The 16,942-nt window shown below is 43.0% G+C and overlaps 6 non-coding genes across 6 annotated transcripts; all 6 read right to left on the bottom strand.

Moving 5' to 3' along the window:
• Positions 1 to 6,984: 6,984 nt before the first annotated feature.
• TRNAS-AGA (transfer RNA serine (anticodon AGA)) lies at positions 6,985 to 7,069 on the bottom strand. Its single transcript has one exon. It is a non-coding gene; the product is annotated as a tRNA-Ser (tRNA).
• Positions 7,070 to 8,567: 1,498 nt separating this feature from the next.
• TRNAH-GUG (transfer RNA histidin (anticodon GUG)) lies at positions 8,568 to 8,639 on the bottom strand. Its single transcript has one exon. It is a non-coding gene; the product is annotated as a tRNA-His (tRNA).
• A 1,289-nt stretch (positions 8,640 to 9,928) lies between these two features.
• On the bottom strand, positions 9,929 to 10,010 carry TRNAS-AGA (transfer RNA serine (anticodon AGA)). The gene has a single exon. It is a non-coding gene; the product is annotated as a tRNA-Ser (tRNA).
• A 1,498-nt stretch (positions 10,011 to 11,508) lies between these two features.
• Positions 11,509 to 11,580, bottom strand: TRNAH-GUG (transfer RNA histidin (anticodon GUG)). The gene has a single exon. It is a non-coding gene; the product is annotated as a tRNA-His (tRNA).
• Positions 11,581 to 12,869: 1,289 nt separating this feature from the next.
• On the bottom strand, positions 12,870 to 12,951 carry TRNAS-AGA (transfer RNA serine (anticodon AGA)). The gene has a single exon. It is a non-coding gene; the product is annotated as a tRNA-Ser (tRNA).
• A 2,858-nt stretch (positions 12,952 to 15,809) lies between these two features.
• TRNAS-AGA (transfer RNA serine (anticodon AGA)) lies at positions 15,810 to 15,891 on the bottom strand. The gene has a single exon. It is a non-coding gene; the product is annotated as a tRNA-Ser (tRNA).
• Positions 15,892 to 16,942: the final 1,051 nt, after the last annotated feature.

Below are 16,942 nucleotides of genomic sequence, written 5' to 3' on the forward strand. Positions count from 1 at the left end.
GCCCTACCTGGATTTCGGCGGATTCTGTTGCCGACCCTGCACGAAGTACCTCTCACCTGAGTGAGGAAGCCAGTGACCTTGCTGCAGCCGCTACCCCTCGCCGGACCCGCTGCGCGGGTCCCGCTTCGCGGCGTGCAGCACTTTCTCCAGTTTGTGAAGGGGCATTGTTCCAGAGCAACCAGCAGGGCTGCGAGCACAGCGGTGGACTCCGAGGACCAGGAGTCCCCGCGAGCCCCTACTCCAGCTGGGCTGCTCTCCCTGCCGGCCCCGCCCTCACTCCTTAATCAGCCGCCCTACCTGGATTTCGGCGGATTCTGTTGCCGACCCTGCACGAAGTACCTCTCACCTGAGTGAGGAAGCCAGTGACCTTGCTGCAGCCGCTACCCCTCGCCGGACCCGCTGCGCGGGTCCCGCTTCGCGGCGTGCAGCACTTTCTCCAGTTTGTGAAGGGGCATTGTTCCAGAGCAACCGGCAGGGCTGCAAGCACAGCGGTGGACTCCGAGGACCAGGAGTCCCCGCGAGCCCCTACTCCAGCTGGGCTGCTATCCCTGCCGGCCACGCCCCCTGGTAGCTGGTTGGATACCTACATAAAGGAACCATCACTCCCGCTGCGCGGGAGCGCGCGGGAGAAGCCCGGGACAAGGGTGGGACCATCTGTGGCCGTTCGGGGACGCCCGAGGACGGGACGGGCCACCCCTCTATCATCTTCAGTCCCAGACCGTAAGGTAGGCCCTCTTCCATGGCGGCTAACTTTGAGAACTCTAGCACAGCAGGAACTAGTAAAAGGACACTTGACAATTACTTTACTAGGGGTGTTGTGGATTCGGATAAGGATGACTCACTATCCAAACGCAGGATTGAACGACGCCGCTCCATTGAGTCATTGAAAAATAGACCCTTAATTGACTTGGCCTCCCCACCTATTTTGCTTACCACTATTACTGATACACCACTGGATGATCCACTGTCACTGGACGGATTTCCACTATTGCTTAGAAGCACTCCACTATCAACGGTTCATCCCTCAATTGCTCCTTCACTTACACCCATAGCTTTGCTTCCACCTGCCTCTAGTTCATCCCCAAATGTGGTCAATGTATCTTGTAAACTACCTAAGGAGCAGCCGAAAAGGCAATGTAGACCATCCATTACCCCTAAAACATTCGGCCCTCCGCCCACAAAAAAAAAGGAGGGGGTTAGGAGTACCCCAAAGGGGTAAGCTTAGTCATACAGAGTTTGGCAAGACATCTAAACTTAAGACCTCTGGTGTACTTGCACCCAAAATTTCGGCACTGACTGATACAGTACCTATAGTGGTACCAACCCAGACTCTGCCAGTTTACATCTTGGTAATACCCGAGGGAATCAAGTAGAGGCCGTTACTACTCCAAGCCTAGTGTCTATTCCCCCCATTATCACGGAGCAGAATACAGTCGAGCAGTTGCTTAGGTCCTTTATGCTCCCCATTTTGGATATTCTAAAAAGGGTCAAGCACCGACTAGGCAACTTGGAGGCTCTGTTTGATGCCAAATTAAGTGCTCCTATCACCTCTTTAATACCTACCCCTGTGCCGACTATTCTACCACAGCCTATAGCAGCTTCTGTATCTAATACTTTGGCCCCAAATGTTTCCAATAGTGGCAACAACAGAGCTGTTAAACATCTTGCTAGTAAAAAACAGGTTATTGCAGATACGCCAACGATTTCTGCTCAGACAACTACTGTAACCAGTAAGTCCTTGAACAATAACCAGCAGAAAAACTTGGCTTCTCAACAGGCCCAGGTTCCTGGTCAAATAGTAATAAAATCCGTTGACCAGGTTCCAATAGAAGTGCAGATGAGAAAGGCTACTCCTAGTACTAAGACCAAGTACCCGAACAGGGGGAGGTTTTCAAGGCCCACTAATGGTACTCCCTATGGACCCAATGTAGAATTGCCCCCAGAGTCACTACCTTTTGTAGTTGTACTTACAGGTGTCCCCCCACTAGAAGCAGGCAGGAAGGAGGGCCATCCCCAACTTAAGAATAAGATCCTACATTGGTTGGGGCAAAATAGACCACTCCCATACTATATCGATGGGGAGATCGTCCACGTTAGACGCCTGCCTTGGCTGGGCTCAAGGGAAAAGAACATTGAGGGTGATATAGTTGTTGTTAATTTTAGGAACCCAGTAGCTGTTGGGGCTATATTAACAGGCCCCCCTATGAATTCGAACACCGCTATCGTCCCATACGACCTAACTTACTTCTATCCAAGGTCGCATGTGACTCCTGCTCTTTTCTCAGGGGGGTCCCAGATCCTAATGGCATTAGGAACATCCATTTGCCTCCAAACAACAACTACACGTGCCACCCGCGGATGCCTCTCTCTCCTAGGAATAATTTAGCGTGGAATTTAGTCCCTTCCAACGGACGCAACCAGCATCCTTTGGGGCATGAGTTTTTCCAGCGGAATAGAAATATGGACCATTTGATTCCTTTTACTCCTCTGGAAACCTCGAATAGATATGGAGCCATCTCTGGCCTTGATGGCTGCGATTGACTTCCAGCAAAGGTACCTGCCAAAGATTCCAGTGTTGGGGGTGGGGGTCTATTGGAGGAGAATGCACAGAGTAGGATGAGCTGCACACTTACAGCTCCCCAATGTGGTGGTTCTCCCTCTAGTACAGATGATGATAATTGCGCTGTAACCAACTATGTGATCCCGAAGAAACAGATGAGTTTAGAAATGGGTGATTCCAATGTGGAAACTGTTATACCTTCAGGCAAGCCAGCTGATCAACTGTGTTCCAATAATGAAAATTTGTCACTGTTATCTTGGAATGTGGCGGGGTTGGTGGTGAAACTAGAGAACCTGGAGTGGTGCGAGTATGTGGACAATCATGGTATTTGTTTATTTCAAGAGACATGGGCCAGGACTACTCAGCACAGGCTGGGCTTTGTAACTTATGCCGAGCCCGCAACTAAAGGCCCTAGGGGCAGACCATCCGGTGGATTGACCATATGGGTGGCTGTTCATCTTGGGTTCTTGGTCAAGAGAATTAACACCAATTCTTGTGATATTCTGTGTATTCTTTTGACCCGTAGAAACACACCCAAAATAGCGATTATTAACATCTATCTACGTCCGGTTTTGGGTGGTACAGTTTCTCATGTCCTAGAGTCCTTAATTGCCCTATTAAACAGCTTCTCAACTGATACCAAGGTGATAATAGGCGGGGATTTTAATTGCCATTTCGAACCACTCATGGGTGTCCCACAGCTAACAGCAGACGAGGATGACGCCTGCCGGATTCCACCCCCAAACATCTATCCAGTTAAAAACTGGACTTCAACGGCCATGCAGCTCACCTCACTGACATATACTTTCTCACTTAGAGCTTACAACGGCCGCTTTCCGGGGGATAGCCCTGGCAAAAGTACCTATAATGGAATGGGTCACTCGTCAACAATAGATTATTTGTTGGTTAGTATGTCTGTATGGCATCTGATTCGATGTTTCCACATTTCGGATCGCGTCAAAAGCGATCACTACCCTTTGGTTGCGGAACTGGATGTCCCAAATTATGTTGGGGAGCAACAAGCAGCTGATTTGGTCTCTGGTGCGATTAGGATCACACAGGGCGGTAAAAAAATCCGATGGTCGTCTATTAAGTCGTCCCCAGATAACCTGGCATCACTGTATAAAAGCGTAATTCCCCAGTTTGAGCATCTAAATTTATTGTATGAAAATGCTTCCAATCCTGACAATGATGTTAAATGTTTAGCTATACATAAAGAACTGATGCTGACCTTAGCAGCTAGTTTTTCTAAACCTGTAAAATGTATTAATGGACAGGCACGTACCACAAATTCTTGGTACAATCAGTCTTGCAGGAAGGCGAAGACCACCCTAGTTTCTGCCATCAAATCAGGCCATAGGGCTAATATTTTGGCCGCAAGGAATTTTTATAAGAACCTCCTTTCTCATGCAAAATCTGAATGGGAAACAGAGAAATGGAAGGCCATTAAACAAGCGTTAATAGCGAAAGACACCCGAACCTTTTGGAACTTGGTCCATACAGGGAAAGCAGAAGGGAAGGTAAAACTTGATCCCAATATAGCTGAGGAAGCTTGGTGTGCATATTTTGGTGATCTCTATTCTAACACCGCTTCCACCCACAATCTGTCCCCTATAACGTTCTTGAGACCGAGCCTAGAATGCCCCACCCCTCCCTTTACTATGTCGGAAGTGACCCTTGCAGTCCAAGGGTTAAAAAGTAATAAGGCCCCTGGGCTGGACAAGATCCCCGGTGATCTTTTTAGAGATGAGCCGAAGATCTGGGTCCCCTACTTGACCGTCATATTTAATGCCATTCTTGACGGCCAAGAGCCTCCTAGCACATGGCTGGGGGCCGAAATAATTCCGATTTACAAAAAGGGTTCTCTGCTGGCCCCGTCAAATTATAGACCAATTAGTCTAATTGACGTTACTCAAAAAATCTATGCCAAACTGCTTTTGCAACGCTTGCAAGATTGGATTAGTGAGAACAACATCCTCTCCCACTTGCAAGCAGGGTTCCGTGCCAAAACCTCGACCATTGACCAACTACTACGGCTCCAGGTCCTTTACTGGAAGCATGTGGTGATGGAAGGGGGGAGCCTCTACCTGACATTTGTGGACCTAAAATCCGCATTTGATATGGTGGACAGAAATCAACTTTGGAGCATATTAACAACAATGGGGGTACCACCCTATCTATGTCTCCAATTCAAAAGACTCCATGACGGCACCTATGCAAAGGTTCGCTATGGCAAAAATGGCCAGCTAACAAGAGATTTTCCTATTGAGAAGGGAGTTAGGCAGGGATGTGTACTGGCCCCTACGCTATTTTCCCTCTTTTTAAATGGCCTTGTTGATGACTTAACTAGTGTCCAAAACAGTGATGCTCCTAACTTAGCTGGTGGTAAATTTCCTGCACTCATGTTTGCAGATGACACCCTGCTACTCTCAAAAACACCTATGGGGATGCAGCGGGTGTTAGATCAATTTACCAAATTCTGTAGGGACAGGAATCTGGTAATAAATATAGACAAAACTAAGTACATGGTGTTTAATGGCATTACAACTAATTGCCCTTGCCCAACTATGGATGGACGAGCCCTGGAAAGGGTAAACCATTTTACCTATCTAGGTCTGACCTTAAATGATAGAATGAGTTGGGAAACCCAAATGACTAAGGCTAATCTGACCCTCTCTCAGTCTATGGGGGGTATCCTTAAAGTGCAGAAATCTTGTGTTCACAAGCTGGTCAGTGTACCGCTGGAAATATACAAGGTACAAACCAGATCTTCTACCCTTTATGGGGCAGAACTCTGGGGCCATTGTCCAGCGAACGAGATTAGTATAACAGAGAACAAATTCCTTAGACAACTGCTCTCCTTACCCACTAACACCCCCCTAGTTCCACTAAGGCTGGATACAAATCTGAGGCCAATTGCAGAAGTAATTGCCTCACGCCCGCTTCTTTACTGGCGTAGATTGTGGAGTGTCCCGGAGCTTGAGTGTTATAGAGAAGAATTAAAAATTGTTATGGCTCGCCCGGGTGTGGGGAGGATAAAGTGGTTATCTTTTATAAGGGGGCATGCGTCCAAGATCGGCATGGAGAATCTCTGGTCTAATCCGGAGGACACATGCAAATCTATCTCAAAGAGAACCCTGGCTGAGTCTATAAAACATCATAACCTTGAAGAGGTCTTTCGAACAGCCAGGCCATCTAGTCTCACCAACAGTTTCTTGCACTTTAAGAATGTTTAGAGTTTTGAGAAAGAGTTAGATGCTATAGAACCTGTCTTAGCAAAAAAATTGTTTCTACAATTCAGATATGGTACATTACCCCTCTACTCCTATTCTGATAAATGGAAATTGGGTTTAGCTCGTCCTTGTCCAGGTTGTAATGATCCGAATGAATCTCTAATCCATGTAATCTTGTTTTGTCCTGCTTATTCTGTCAGCAGGAAAAAATGGATTATACAGTTATGTGTTAACCTAGGACTGAGGAACTATATAGACTATTTTAGAATTTTAAAAACTGATACTAATGCATTGATAGTTACTGCTATTTCTAAATTTTTGTTCTCGATGTGGTTAACTAGACGAAGACTGATCCATGTGTAGTAACCCGCTTATTGTGGGTGGATGGCTCCGTCTTAGTAATAATTAGTTTTTTATCTGTTTTAAAGGAAATTTCTTAGTTTCTGTATTTTATTGTTATGTCCTTATTGTTATATTATAACCGCACGTCAACTGATTACTGCAAATATGCCAATTGAGATCTACAATGCATTGGATGAGTTGTAAATGTATTCTTTTTTTTTAACTGTTATGTACTTTTATGGTTCATTAACAAACCGAAATAAAGTTGACTTGATGATGAGAAACAGAGAAAGAGGGAAAAGACAGTATGAGGTGTGGAGAAAACAGCAGCAGGTACAAGGAGCTCAAATGAGATTAATGGCGCCTAAATAGAGCACGTAAAGGAACAGTTACAAATCTAAGAAAAGGGAAAGAAAAGCCTAGGAAAAAACACAGAAAGAGCTTGTAGATGAAATTCTCTTCCAGGAACAGCAGGTTAAGAGAAATTACACAGGGAGCAGTTAAGCTTGTAACACGGGGGAGAATAGAAAAGAAAATGCAGTTTTATGAAGTGTGTTTGCCTAATCCAGCTAGCACTTTTATTTTATTTCTCTATTTGCTTCTTTTATTGGTAAAGTAAGTTTCAAGTGCATGCACAGGTATGACCGAGAGAGCCAGGGTATAATAATTTGAAGCGTTTGCACCAGCGCTAATGAAGGACGAGAGTTATAGCAAAGTTATGAAAGGGGGAGCGATAATAAATATGTGATATGGCAATAGTGACACCAAAATAAGCCACCTATTTATAAAACTGACATGGAAGAAATACTATAGGTTAACTTCTGAAATTGTAGCCGATGTTAAAAAGATTGTCTTTGTCGGCAGGATTCGAACCTGCGCGGGGAGACCCCAATGGATTTCTAGTCCATCGCCTTAACCACTCGGCCACAACAACTGACTCTGAAGCATGTGCACATAATTGTATGCAAGTTTTCAAGGTGTCCCACAGCAAATTCCTGATATTCTGCAATGCACTTTTTAAAAATAATGTTTTTTTCAGCAGGCACATTCTCTCCTAAAAACAAAAATTGCATGCGTATATCTCTAGTTTGGAATACCATAGGCTTGCATGCATACTCTCATGGGTCACTCAAGTTTTTTGGACCCTATTGCACTCTGTTTTCGTGCTGCTTTTAGTATATGGCCCATATTACAGAAGTCTACCATCTTTGAGTATTTGAGGCTCCTTTGTAAGTGCTTTATATTTTTTCCTTGAAGAGCTATATAATAAAGGGGTCCGGGAAAGAATGCATTTATGGAAGATAAAAGAAGGCCCACTTGTCTCACCAAATGCTGTAGAGAAACCTGATGTTTTACTCATGTTATCCTTAGTTCGTTTTTGTTAGACCTTGCATTCTTAAGGTGGTCCCAACCCCACCTTATTGCTTTTCACCTCCGCATTTTGCTGTATCTTTTTGTTGGCCTTAGGACTCTGATCACTTTATCGCTACTAATCAGTGCTGAAGTGCACGTGCTTCTTCCCTAATCATGTGTATAATTGGAGTACACCTGACTGACAGATTTAATTTACTTGAAAGCCCCTTGTAAAGTGGTATACCATATACCCAGGGACTGATTGTGCCGCCCAAAGAAATAGCATTTCAAACCTGTCTCAAGCCTGCTACTGCAGTGCCTGTGCTGCAGTGTACTGCCACTTCGACTTGGCATTTAAAACTACTTGCCAAGCCTTAAACTCCAATTTTATTACATATCAGTAACCCCTACGGTAGGCCCTTAGTAGTCCTAGGGGCATCATGCTATGTAAGTAAAAGGTAAGACATGTACTGTGGTAGTTTGTATGTCCTAGTAGTATCAAACAGTCTATTACATTTTTCACTACTGTGAGGTCTGCCCCTCTCATAGATTAGCATTGGGTATTCCCTTATACTTTTTGGGGGGTAATTCCATATCAGAGAGGAGAAGCTTTATTTATTTATTGATAAATCCTATCTACTGGTGAGGTTGGATTTAATCTTACTATTGTATAAATGCCATTTGTAAAGAGTGAGCATTTCTCTGCACTTACCGCTCTATTTGCATGAAAACCTGTCTTCCATTGACGTCTGGATTGGGCTGCGAGACAGCTACATATGTGCATTCCCTGTAGACAGCCACAACACAGGTCACTCAACTGCAACTGCATTCATCTGCATTCTGATTGGCCTGGGGGAGAGCTCTGCTCCCCTTACCGCAAATATGTTCAAGAACGATAATTTATGTCAGTAAGTACAGTATACCTACATCTTATAATCATGTGTGTTTAAATAATTTGACGTTAGATCGTTTAAATATTGAAAAGGATCTGTTTTTAATAGACATATTACAAAAACAACTGGTACATTTGGGAATTCTGTAAAGGAAAAACCCAACTGCTGTGACATTGCCAACCACAATGCCGTGACTCGGATTTGAACCGAGGTTGCTGCGGCCACAACGCAGAGTACTAACCACTATACGATCACGGCGAGCTACTTGGGCTCGATAACGTACAGTGACATGAAGAAATTATAATTCGGAACACTCAGGGCTACTCCTGTGATAGGCTGAATGTGTTCATTGCTTCCTCATTCCTTATACAAAGGCTTTATCTCCTCAGTGGTTGATAGGCTGAAACCGTTTCCTGGCCGCCTGCTTGTGAACTGGCAGGAGTCAAAGTCCACACATACACTGGTGGGCCTGTGATGGGACACCAATGCAGAGAAACACACCTGGCGCAGATATTCTATTCTGTTTATTAGACCTGCATCTCCCCTGTACCTCCTCAAGCCATCTGTATGTGAAGCAAGAAAGAGTTAAGGAACGGTCCATCTACACTTTTATTGAGAGGATGCTGCCGTGAGCTCCTCCCAGCTAATCACACAAACAGCAGTAAAGCAAGATAACTACACAGTTAGGGGGGACTGCATGGTTAGGTTTTTGAGGAATTATTGAAACTGACCTCAGTGACCCATAATCAGAGCTGTGGCTAATGACTGCATGCCTAAATATGATGAAGCAAGCACCATGGCTCGTAGGGGCCCCACAACACACTTTTCTTAGCTCATTGAATTAAAGTATAAACTTCTGCCATGTGTGAGTGGTAAAGGCTTGTTAATTTTGTTGCTTTTCAAATTCACGTCTGACAACAAGACGAAGGAACATTGGGGCATCAGACGCTTTGGAAAGTAGCCACCAACCGCAGAGAAACAGAGAAAGAGGGAAAAGACAGTATGAGGTGTGGAGAAAACAGCAGCAGGTACAAGGAGCTCAAATGAGATTAATGGCGCCTAAATAGAGCACGTAAAGGAACAGTTACAAATCTAAGAAAAGGGAAAGAAAAGACTAGGAAAAAACACAGAAAGAGCTTGTAGATGAAATTCTCTTCCAGGAACAGCAGGTTAAGAGAAATTACACAGGGAGCAGTTAAGCTTGTAACACGGGGGAGAATAGAAAAGAAAATGCAGTTTTATGAAGTGTATTTGCCTAATCCAGCTAGCACTTTTATTTTATTTCTCTATTTGCTTCTTTTATTGGTAAAGTAAGTTTCAAGTGCATGCACAGGTATGACCGAGAGAGCCAGGGTATAATAATTTGAAGCGTTTGCACCAGCGCTAATGAAGGACGAGAGTTATAGCAAAGATATGAAAGGGGGAGCGATAATAAATATGTGATATGGCAATAGTGACACCAAAATAAGCCACCTATTTATAAAACTGACATGGAAAAAATACTATAGGTTAACTTCTGAAATTGTAGCCGATGTTAAAAAGATTCTCGTTGTCGGCAGGATTCGAACCTGCGCGGGGAGACCCCAATGGATTTCTAGTCCATCGCCTTAACCACTCGGCCACAACAACTGACTGTGAGGCATGTGCACATAATTGTATGCAAGTTTTCAAGGTGTCCCACAGCAAATTCCTGATATTCTGCAATGCACTTTTTAAAAATAATGTTTTTTTCAGCAGGCACATTCTCTCCTAAAAACAAAAATTGCATGCGTATATCTCTAGTTTGGAATACCATAGGCTTGCATGCATACTCTCATGGGTCACTCAAGTTTTTTGGACCCTACTGCACTCTGTTTTCGTGCTGCTTTTAGTATATGGCCCATATTACAGAAGTCTACCATCTTTGAGTATTTGAGGCTCCTTTGTAAGTGCTTTATATTTTTTCCTTGAAGAGCTATATAATAAAGGGGTCCGGGAAAGATTGCATTTATGGAAGATAAAAGAAGGCCCACTTGTCTCACCAAATGCTGTAGAGAAACCTGATGTTTTACTCATGTTATCCTTAGTTCGTTTTTGTTAGACCTTGCATTCTTAAGGTGGTCCCAACCCCACCTTATTGCTTTTCACCTCCGCATTTTGCTGTATCTTTTTGTTGGCCTTAGGACTCTGATCACTTTATCGCTACTAATCAGTGCTGAAGTGCACGTGCTTCTTCCCTAATCATGTGCAGAATTGGAGTATACCTGACTGACAGATTTAATTTACTTGAAAGCCCCTTGTAAAGTGGTATACCATATACCCAGGGACTGATTGTGCCGCCCGAAGAAATAGCATTTCAAACCTGTCTCAAGCCTGCTACTACAGTGCCTGTGCTGCAGTGTACTGCCACTTCGACTTGGCATTTAAAACTACTTGTCAAGCCTTAAATTCCAATTTTATTACATATCATTAACCCTTAAGGTAGGCCCTAAGTAGTCGTAGGGGCATCATGCTATGTAAGTAAAAGGTAAGACATGTACTGTGGTAGTTTGTATGTCCTAGTAGTATCAAACAGTCTATTACATTTTTCACTACTGTGAGGTCTGCCCCTCTCATAGGTTAGCATTGGGTATTCCCTTATACTTTTTGGGGGGTAATTCCATATCAGAGAGGAGAAGCTTTATTTATTTATTTATAAATCCCATCTACTGGTGAGGTTGGATTTAATCTTACTATTGTATAAATGCCATTTTTAGAGAGGGAGCATTTCTCTGCACTTACTGCTCTATTTGCATGTAAACCTGTCTTCAATTGACGTCTGGATTGGGCTGCGAGACAGCTACATATGTGCATTCCCTGTAGACAGCCACAACACAGGTCACTCAACTGCAACTGCATTCATCTGCATTCTGATTGGCCTGGGGGAGAGCTCCGCTCCCCTTACCGCAAATATGTTCAAGAACGATAATTTATGTCAGTAAGTACAGTATACCTACATCTTATAATCATGTGTGTTTAAATAATTTGTCGTTAGATCGTTTAAATATTGAAAAGGATCTGTTTTTAATAGACATTTTGCAAAAACAACTGGTACATTTGGGAATTCTGTAAAGGAAAAACCCAACTGCCGTGACATTGCCAACCATAACGCCATGACTCGGATTCGAACCGAGGTTGCTGCGGCCACAACGCAGAGTACTAACCACTATACGATCACGGCGAGCTACTTGGGCTCAATAACGTACAGTGACATGAAGAAATTATAATTCGGAACACTCAGGGCTACTCCTGTGATAGGCTGAATGTGTTCATTGCTTCCTCATTCCTTATACAAAGGCTTTATCTCCTCAGTGGTTGATAGGCTGAAACCGTTTCCTGGCCGCCTGCTTGTGAACTGGCAGGAGTCAAAGTCCACACATACACTGGTGGGCCTGTGATGGGACACCAATGCAGAAAAACACACCTGGCGCAGATATTCTATTCTGTTTATTAGACCTGCATCTCCCCTGTACCTCCTCAAGCCATCTGTATGTGAAGCAAGAAAGAGTTAAGGAACGGTCCATCTACACTTTTATTGGGAGGATGCTGCCGTGAGCTCCTCCCAGCTAATCACACAAACAGCAGTAAAGCAACATAACTACACAGTTAATGGGGACTGCATGGTTAGGTTTTTGAGGAATTATTGAAACTGACCTCAGTGACCCATAATCAGAGCTGTGGCTAATGACTGCATGCCTAATTATGATGAAGCAAGCACCATGGCTCGTAGGGGCCCCACAACACACTTTTCTTAGCTCATTGAATTAAAGTATAAACTTCTGCCATGTGTGAGTGGTAAAGGCTTGTTAATTTTGTTGCTTTTCAAATTCACGTCTGACAACAAGACGAAGGAACATTGGGGCATCAGACGCTTTGGAAAGTAGCCACCAACCGCAGAGAAACAGAGAAAGAGGGAAAAGACAGTATGAGGTGTGGAGAAAACAGCAGCAGGTACAAGGAGCTCAAATGAGATTAATGGCGCCTAAATAGAGCACGTAAAGGAACAGTTACAAATCTAAGAAAAGGGAAAGAAAAGACTAGGAAAAAACACAGAAAGAGCTTGTAGATGAAATTCTCTTCCAGGAACAGCAGGTTAAGAGAAATTACACAGGGAGCAGTTAAGCTTGTAACACGGGGGAGAATAGAAAAGAAAATGCAGTTTTATGAAGTGTGTTTGCCTAATCCAGCTAGCACTTTTATTTTATTTCTCTATTTGCTTCTTTTATTGGTAAAGTAAGTTTCAAGTGCATGCACAGGTATGACCGAGAGAGCCAGGGTATAATAATTTGAAGCGTTTGCACCAGCGCTAATGAAGGACGAGAGTTATAGCAAAGATATGAAAGGGGGTGCGATAATAAATATGTGATATGGCAATAGTGACACCAAAATAAGCCACCTATTTATAAAACTGACATGGAAGAAATACTATAGGTTAACTTCTGAAATTGTAGCCAATGTTAAAAAGATTCTCGTTGTCGGCAGGATTCGAACCTGCGCGGGGAGACCCCAATGGATTTCTAGTCCATTGCCTTAACCACTCAGCCACAACAACTGACTGTGAGGCATGTGCACATAATTGTATGCAAGTTTTCAAGGTGTCCCACAGCAAATTCCTGATATTCTGCAATGCACTTTTTAAAAATAATGTTTTTTTCAGCAGGCACATTCTCTCCTAAAAACAAAAATTGCATGTGTATATCTCTAGTTTGGAATACCATAGGCTTGCATGCATACTCTCATGGGTCACTCAAGTTTTTTGGACCCTATTGCACTCTGTTTTCGTGCTGCTTTTAGTATATGGCCCATATTACAGAAGTCTACCATCTTTGAGTATTTGAGGCTCCTTTGTAAGTGCTTTATATTTTTTCCTTGAAGAGCTATATAATAAAGGGGTCCGGGAAAGATTGCATTTATGGAAGATAAAAGAAGGCCCACTTGTCTCACCAAATGCTGTAGAGAAACCTGATGTTTTACTCATGTTATCCTTAGTTCGTTTTTGTTAGACCTTGCATTCTTATGATGGTCCCAACCCCACCTTATTGCTTTTCACCTCCGCATTTTGCTGTATCTTTTTGTTGGCCTTAGGACTCTGATCACTTTATCGCTACTAATCAGTGCTGAAGTGCACGTGCTTCTTCCCTAATCATGTGTATAATTGGAGTACACCTGACTGACAGATTTAATTTACTTGAAAGCCCCTTGTAAAGTGGTATACCATATACCCAGGGACTGATTGTGCCGCCCAAAGAAATAGCATTTCAAACTCTCTCAAGCCTGCTACTACAGTGCCTGTGCTGCAGTGTACTGCCACTTCGACTTGGCATTTAAAACTACTTGTCAAGCCTTAAATTCCAATTTTATTACATATCAGTAACCCATATGGTAGGCCCTAAGTAGTCCTAGGGGCATCATGCTATGTAAGTTAAAGGTAAGAAATGTACTGTGGTAGTTTGTATGTCCTAGTAGTATCAAACAGTCTATTACATTTTTCACTACTGTGAGGTCTGCCCCTCTCATAGGTTAGCATTGGGTATTCTCTTATACTTTTTGGGGGGTAATTCCATATCAGAGAGGAGAAGCTTTATTTATTTATTGATAAATCCTATCTACTGGTGAGGTTGGATTTAATCTTACTATTGTATAAATGCCATTTTTAGAGAGTGAGCATTTCTCTGCACTTACTGCTCTATTTGCATGTAAACCTGTCTTCAATTGACGTCTGGATTGGGCTGCGAGACAGCTACATATGTGCATTCCCTGTAGACAGCCACAACACAGGTCACTCAACTGCAACTGCATTCATCTGCATTCTGATTGGCCTGGGGGAGAGCTCCGCTCCCCTTACCGCAAATATGTTCAAGAACGATAATTTATGTCAGTAAGTACAGTATACCTACATCTTATAATCATGTGTGTTTAAATAATTTGTCGTTAGATCGTTTAAATATTGAAAAGGATCTGTTTTTAATAGACATTTTACAAAAACAACTGGTACATTTGGGAATTCTGTAAAGGAAAAACCCAACTGCCGTGACATTGCCTACCACAATGCCGTGACTCGGATTCGAATCGAGGTTGCTGCAGCCACAACGCAGAGCACTAACCACTATACGATCACGGCGAGCTACTTGGGCTCAATAACGTACAGTTACATGAAGAAATTATAATTCGTAACACTCAGGGCTACTCCTGTGATAGGCTGAATGTGTTCATTGCTTCCTCATTCCTTATACAAAGGCTTTATCTCCTCAGTGGTTGATAGGCTGAAACCGTTTCCTGGCCGCCTGCTTGTGAACTGGCAGGAGTCAAAGTCCACACATACACTGGTGGGCCTGTGATGGGACACCAATGCAGAGAAACACACCTGGCGCAGATATTCTATTCTGTTTATTAGACCTGCATCTCCCCTGTACCTCCTCAAGCCATCTGTATGTGAAGCAAGAAAGAGTTAAGGAACGGTCCATCTACACTTTTATTGAGAGGATGCTGCCGTGAGCTCCTCCCAGCTAATCACACAAACAGCAGTAAAGCAAGATAACTACACAGTTAGGGGGGACTGCATGGTTAGGTTTTTGAGGAATTATTGAAACTGACCTCAGTGACCCATAATCAGAGCTGTGGCTAATGACTGCATGCCTAAATATGATGAAGCAAGCACCATGGCTCGTAGGGGCCCCACAACACACTTTTCTTAGCTCATTGAATTAAAGTATAAACTTCTGCCATGTGTGAGTGGTAAAGGCTTGTTAATTTTGTTGCTTTTCAAATTCACGTCTGACAACAAGACGAAGGAACATTGGGGCATCAGACGCTTTGGAAAGTAGCCACCAACCGCAGAGAAACAGAGAAAGAGGGAAAAGACAGTATGAGGTGTGGAGAAAACAGCAGCAGGTACAAGGAGCTCAAATGAGATTAATGGCGCCTAAATAGAGCACGTAAAGGAACAGTTACAAATCTAAGAAAAGGGAAAGAAAAGACTAGGAAAAAACACAGAAAGAGCTTGTAGATGAAATTCTCTTCCAGGAACAGCAGGTTAAGAGAAATTACACAGGGAGCAGTTAAGCTTGTAACACGGGGGAGAATAGAAAAGAAAATGCAGTTTTATGAAGTGTATTTGCCTAATCCAGCTAGCACTTTTATTTTATTTCTCTATTTGCTTCTTTTATTGGTAAAGTAAGTTTCAAGTGCATGCACAGGTATGACCGAGAGAGCCAGGGTATAATAATTTGAAGCGTTTGCACCAGCGCTAATGAAGGACGAGAGTTATAGCAAAGATATGAAAGGGGGAGCGATAATAAATATGTGATATGGCAATAGTGACACCAAAATAAGCCACCTATTTATAAAACTGACATGGAAAAAATACTATAGGTTAACTTCTGAAATTGTAGCCGATGTTAAAAAGATTCTCGTTGTCGGCAGGATTCGAACCTGCGCGGGGAGACCCCAATGGATTTCTAGTCCATCGCCTTAACCACTCGGCCACAACAACTGACTGTGAGGCATGTGCACATAATTGTATGCAAGTTTTCAAGGTGTCCCACAGCAAATTCCTGATATTCTGCAATGCACTTTTTAAAAATAATGTTTTTTTCAGCAGGCACATTCTCTCCTAAAAACAAAAATTGCATGCGTATATCTCTAGTTTGGAATACCATAGGCTTGCATGCATACTCTCATGGGTCACTCAAGTTTTTTGGACCCTACTGCACTCTGTTTTCGTGCTGCTTTTAGTATATGGCCCATATTACAGAAGTCTACCATCTTTGAGTATTTGAGGCTCCTTTGTAAGTGCTTTATATTTTTTCCTTGAAGAGCTATATAATAAAGGGGTCCGGGAAAGATTGCATTTATGGAAGATAAAAGAAGGCCCACTTGTCTCACCAAATGCTGTAGAGAAACCTGATGTTTTACTCATGTTATCCTTAGTTCGTTTTTGTTAGACCTTGCATTCTTAAGGTGGTCCCAACCCCACCTTATTGCTTTTCACCTCCGCATTTTGCTGTATCTTTTTGTTGGCCTTAGGACTCTGATCACTTTATCGCTACTAATCAGTGCTGAAGTGCACGTGCTTCTTCCCTAATCATGTGCAGAATTGGAGTATACCTGACTGACAGATTTAATTTACTTGAAAGCCCCTTGTAAAGTGGTATACCATATACCCAGGGACTGATTGTGCCGCCCGAAGAAATAGCATTTCAAACCTGTCTCAAGCCTGCTACTACAGTGCCTGTGCTGCAGTGTACTGCCACTTCGACTTGGCATTTAAAACTACTTGTCAAGCCTTAAATTCCAATTTTATTACATATCATTAACCCTTAAGGTAGGCCCTAAGTAGTCGTAGGGGCATCATGCTATGTAAGTAAAAGGTAAGACATGTACTGTGGTAGTTTGTATGTCCTAGTAGTATCAAACAGTCTATTACATTTTTCACTACTGTGAGGTCTGCCCCTCTCATAGGTTAGCATTGGGTATTCCCTTATACTTTTTGGGGGGTAATTCCATATCAGAGAGGAGAAGCTTTATTTATTTATTTATAAATC

This window comes from Lissotriton vulgaris, chromosome 1_1, assembly GCF_964263255.1.
Source record: "Lissotriton vulgaris chromosome 1_1, aLisVul1.2, whole genome shotgun sequence".
Classification (NCBI taxonomy): Eukaryota; Metazoa; Chordata; class Amphibia; order Caudata; family Salamandridae; genus Lissotriton; species Lissotriton vulgaris.